This window comes from Mus caroli, chromosome 3 (assembly GCF_900094665.2).
Source record: "Mus caroli chromosome 3, CAROLI_EIJ_v1.1, whole genome shotgun sequence".
NCBI lineage: Eukaryota > Metazoa > Chordata > Mammalia > Rodentia > Muridae > Mus > Mus caroli.
In genome coordinates this window covers 123678678-123684677 of record NC_034572.1, presented here as the reverse complement: position 1 = coordinate 123684677, position 6000 = coordinate 123678678, and positions in this window count along the sequence as shown.

Below are 6000 nucleotides of genomic sequence, written 5' to 3'. Positions count from 1 at the left end.
TTCTTGGTCATGATGTTTGTGCAGGAATAGAAACCCTGACTAAGACAGAGGTCTTCAGAGCCTTACTCCTCTCTGCCGAGCTAGAGGATCCTGACAGATTCTGGGAGATGGGTAGCCATTGTCTTCTGTGGTGTATCTGCTGAGGAAGCCACCAGGTTCTAATGGACAGTTTCAAATTCATTGTCACACAGATGACCCAGTGAAATCCAATGGGCCATAGAGGAAAACAAAAAGCCACAAACATGGGAAAGAGATGGGGGCAGCAATGGGGGTAGGAAGAGAGATGGGAAAGGGGGATTCGCATAATCACAACGCACTTCATGCTTTGACAAGTAGAAAATTGTCAAGGGATAAGTTCAAAGAAACTACTTTTTGAAAAAAGAAATGGAAAAGAAAAAAGAGAAGTTAATTTCAATAGATATATTTAATTAATTAATTAATCAATTAAAATGGTCAAATAGTATAACAATGACATGCCTCATTTTCAAATGTTCATCGTGTTCTTAAAGTCACAAGGATTTTAACAGCTGGACCCATGGCTCAGCCTAGTCACCATGTGAACAGCCACATCCAGCAGGTAGACCTCTGAGAGAAGCTGGTTACCATGGCTGCCGATAGCTTTTTTTTTTTCCTCTGATACACCTTTCTCCAGACACCCCAACACGTAGCCAAATTATATTTATCTTCTGAGTCAACTTGTGTGCAGGCAACAATACTATATGCTATCGTGTGGACCAGCACCCTAGTCTGCCTTTCCCCACTGACAATACAGTAGGGTATCACACATCTTGAAACACAGGGTAAGCTGGCTGGCGGGGCGGGGTGGGGCGGGGGGTGTCTACTACACCACCTGTAACCACCACCCTCTGAGCCTAACTGCTCCCCACTAAAGTAGTGGCAGTACTGAGTTCTGCTGGAGAAACAGGCTATGTCTTAGTGGGAATGTCCAGCAATTTCTGCTTTTTCTCTGTCTCTGGGCTGTACCTGTGGGGAAGCTTAAGCAGCCAGGTAGCTTAGTCCAGGACTCGAGTGACCTTCTTAATCATTACAGAAAGCACTTTCAGCCACTTGAATCGAGGTCCTCTGAAGAAGCAGGTGGGGTCTCTTTGAGACTCGACAACCTGCCCATCACCAAAGTTCTTGGCTTCCTGCTTCTTCAGGAAAGTAGAAACTGGAGTCACCCCCTTCCCTGGGTCTTGCTGCTTGAGTACAGCAGAGGGAACGAAGAGAGAATTGTCCCAAGGGTAGATTCTTTTTTTTTTTTTTTCGAGACAGGGTTTCTCTGGCTGTCCTGGAACTCACTCTGTAGACCAGGCTGGCCTTGAACTCAGAAATTCGCCTGCCTGTGCCTCCCAAGTGCTGGGATTAAAGGCATGCACCACCACTCCCAGCTCCAAGGGTAGATTCTTAATGCTGAACGTTCTAAGTAAGATGAATGGAACTGGATGTAACACAGACTTGCCTGTGGTCTTGAGTGAGCCCACCTCACAGACAGCTCTGCTGATGTTGGGATTGTTCCCAGTGTCACACTCTAGAGCGTAAATTGAAGGAATCCAGCAGAGATAGAGACTGTCAGTTCTATATCAAATGCCTAAAATCGTTCCACGTATTATTATGATATTATGATTATTGCCTGGAAGTAAACTATTTTATCTATTTAGTTTTTATATTCCACATGTTCCTTTGGGATCAACTGGCATTTCAGATCAAATGTCTCTCCCTCAAGTCAGACTCTATCTGTCCACTAGATGGCAATGGAGGCCCACAAACATTTTTAGACCAACAGGCCTAAGCATTAAGTTTCTGGTCTGCTTTAGACAGCAGATGCTGGTGAGGATGTGGAGAAAAAGGAACACTCCTCCATTGCTGGTGGGATTACAAGCTGGTACAACCACTCTAGAAATCAATCTGGAGGTTCCTTAGAAAATTGGACATAGTACTACCTGAGGACCCAGCAATACCTCTCCTGGGCGTATACCCAAAAGATGCTCCAACATGTAATAAGGACACATGCTGCTCCACTATGTTCATAGCAGTCTTATTTATAATAGCCAGAAGCTGGAAATAACCCAGATGTCCCTCAACAGAGGAATGGATACACAAAATGTGGTACATTTACACAATGGAGTACTACTCAGCTATTAAAAACAATGACTTCATGAAATTCATATGCAATTGGAGGATATCATCCTGAGTGAGGTAACCCAATCACAAAAGAACACACATGGAATGCACTCATTGATAAGTCAATATTAGCCCAAAAGCTTGCAATACCCAAGATAAAATTCACAGACCACATGAAGCTCAAAGAAGAAGGAAGACCCAAGTGTGGATGCTTCAGTCTTGCTTAGAAGGGGGAAAAATAATCACAGGAGGTAGAGGGAGGGAGAGAGGGATTTGGGAAGGAGAGAGGAGAGGGATGGAAAAGGGGGCTAGGATCAAGTGTGGGATGAGACAGCAGAGATGTAAAGAGGGTTAGGAAATTGAACAGAGGCGTGTAGCCATGGGGTTGAGAAACTGGGGATAGCCACCAGAAAGTCCCAGATGCCAGGAAAGCAAGAGCCTCCTAGAACCCAATGAGGATGAGATTAGCTGAAATATCTAACAAAGGAGAGAACCTGTAGAGACCATATCCAGAGGTTAGGCACGGCCCTCAGTTGAGGGATGGGCCACCCACCCATCTCAAAAATATTAAGCCAAAATTACTCCTGTCTAAGGAAATACAGGGACAAAGAGTGGAGCAGAGACTGAAGGAAAGGCCATCCAGAGACTGCCACACCTGGGGATCCATCCCATAGGCAGACACCAAACCCAGACACTATTGCTGATGCCCAAGAAGTGCGTGCTGAGAGGAGCCTGATAAAGCTGTCTCCTGAGAGGCTCTGCCAGAGCCTGACAAATACAGAAGTGGATGCTCGCAGCCAGCCAACCATTATCGGACTGGGCATGGGAACCCCAATGGAAGAGTAAGAGAAAGGACTGAAGGAGCTGAAGGGTTTTGCAACCCCACAGGAAGAAAACAATATCAACAACCAGACACCCCCCCACCTCAAGCTCCCAAAGACTAAACCACCAATCAAAGCGTACACATGGTGGGACCCATGACTCCAGCTGCATATGTAGCAGAGGATGGCCTTAACTGGCATCAATGGAAGAGGAGGCCCTTGGTCCTGTGGAGGCTTGATACCCAGCATATGGGAATGCTAGGGTGGTGAGGTGGGAGTGGGTGGGTGCATGGGGGAGCACCCTCATAGAGGCAGGGGGTGGGATGGGGTTTGCAGAGGGGAAACTGAGAAGGGGGATAACATTTGACGTGTAAATAAATAACCACTTTTAAAAACCCTCACTTTTAGATGAGAGTGGTAGCTCATGTTCTTAATCCTACCACTCAGCAGGCAGAGACAGACAGATCTCTCTGAGGTCAAAGCCAGCTTTATCTACACAATGAGCCACAACTATACAGTGAGACACTATCTCAAACACCAAAGGGTTGGAGAGATGGCTCAGAGGTTAAGAGCACTGACAGTTCTTCCAGAAGTCATGAGTACAAATCCCAGCAATCACATGGTGGCTCACAAACATCTGTAGCTGGGATCTGATGCCCTCTTCTGGTGGGTCTGAAGACAGTTACAGTGTACTCATATAAATAAAAATAAGTAAATCTTTAAAAAACAAAACAAATAAAAGTAAGTCTTTAAATGGAAGAGAATACTTGCATGTTAAAGCCTCAATTGTTAATCTTTGTGTAGAAGACCTTTTAAAAATATTTTTAGAATTTTTTTTATTTTAGAGATCTCAATTTAATTTTTTAAAGCCCATTAAAAATGAGACATGTTAATAAGTGATTTTAGTAACTTAGCTAGGTTAACATTTTCTGGTTCTTTTCTTAATTAAATCAAATTAGATTAACCACCATGCTTAGTAAGTTTGGTAAGGTGGATTTTGATTAGTTTTTTTTTTTTTTTCTGTGTGTGGAACGTTTGTTTTGTTGAGGGGGGCATGATTTTGGAGGTGGGGTGTTTAGTTTAGGGGGCTGTTTTGTTTTGATGCTGTTGTCCCAGGTAACATTCTTTGAAGCGCCTAGCTTGGGAAGGGATAGAAAGTTCCATTCCCTGAGATACTTGCGATCTCCTCCTTTGCAGATCCAGCTATGACTTAGAGGAGAACTTTGTTCATGGGCAGCAGTGACAGCTGGAGACAGGACATCAGTGCTGGACTCTGAAGTCTTTGGGGCAACTCCCCATCCTTCATGTGAGGCTCCTATTAGTAGTGCATGGACTTGACGAAGAGTATTCGGATTTCAGCTGTGTCGTGTGTAAAGTGATTTTTTTTTCAGTTGTCTACATTATATGTAAGTGATGTGCTAATTTATATAAAATAAGGCCTGAACATGGTAAATGCTCCCCCCAAATGGGAACGAGGTATGAAAGATGCCGCAATGAATAAGGTAAAAGCTATCAAGCACCACTCCCTGACATCTAACCAGGACCTCCGTATGCACATACGTAGACACATGAACCAACACCCACATAAATGCACATGTGTGCACCACACAGATTCAAACAGAAAATAACCCACACATAAAACTTCTGCAGGTTTGATAATGCAAGTACTAAACTATCACATTGTACCTCCAAAATATGTACAATTATTATGTGTCGATTTTGAAAGAGGATTTGATCAACACATTAAAGGCAAGTATCAACTATCACACAATATCCCAAAAATGTACAATTATTACATGTCAATTTTTCAAGGAGCTGTTTTGTAAAATAAAAACAAACAAGAGCCAGGCGGTGGTGGCGCACGCCTTTAATCCCAGCACTTGGGAGGCAGAGGCAGGCGGATTTCTGAGTTCGAGGCCAGCCTGGTCTACAGAGTGAGTTCCAGGGCAGCCAGGGCTACACAGAGAAACCCTGTATGATGCCTAGTATGATGGCTTACCCCCAGCAATGCCAGCACTTAGAAGGAAGAGGCAGGGGAATTGCCATAGATTTGAGCTGCATTTCATTTCTCAAACCTGCCCATACCTAAACAAAAACGAATATGAAGTTGTTTTAAAAAAGAAAAAGAAAAGAAAGAAAACAAATACTTGAGGGGCTGGGGGTGTGGCTCAGTTGGTAGAGCTCTTGTCTTGCTTGCAGGAGGCTTTGGGCTGGATTCCCAGCCTGACAGTAAACACTATGTAGCCCAGTGGTGGTCTGGGATGAACATACTTATTGGTGTAAGAAAACCAGCCTGGGGGCTAGAGAATAGAGAATCATTCCACGCATGAGTACGCTGTGGTGGTTGAGAGCACTAGAGGAACCAGATTCAATTCCCAGACACCTGCATGGCTCTCACAGAGTAACTGCAGTTCCAGGGGGATCTAAGACCCTCTTCTGGTCTCGATGGGCACTTCACAAATGTAGTATGATATTCTCTCTAAGTGAATTGATATTTTTAACAATTGTTTCTTAATTCTAATTTTCCCCAAATTTCTGTGTATAGACATTTTGTCTGCACCATCTGCAAGTCTAGTGTCCTTGGAGGGCAGAGGAGAATTCTGCGGACCCTGGGTGTCGAGGTCACATAGCTGATTGTGAGGAGCCGGGTGGGCACTGGGAATTGAGCCTGTGTGCTCTAGAAGAGCAGCCAGTGCTCTTAACGTGCTATCTCTCCAACCAAGTTTGGCTCTTTCTTTCTCTCAATATGTAGCCAAGGCAGGCCCTGAACTCATGGTCTTTCTTCTTCCACTTCTGGAGTTATTAGGATTTTAGGATGTGCTACCACCATACCTGGCTTGCCACTTTTTAAATCTGGAATTATTTTGATGGGGGGAGTAATAAAGATAGTTCAATGCAGGCTTAAACTCGAAGATTAGAAGGCAGGCATTTGACAGATAAGACACACCCAAGATTCTCTGGGAGTGAATCATAGGAAGTAAGACAAACCTCCAAGTGTGGTTAGGGTGCCTCAAGGGAGAGTTGCTAAATCTGGTGGGGTTTTTGGTTTTGGTTT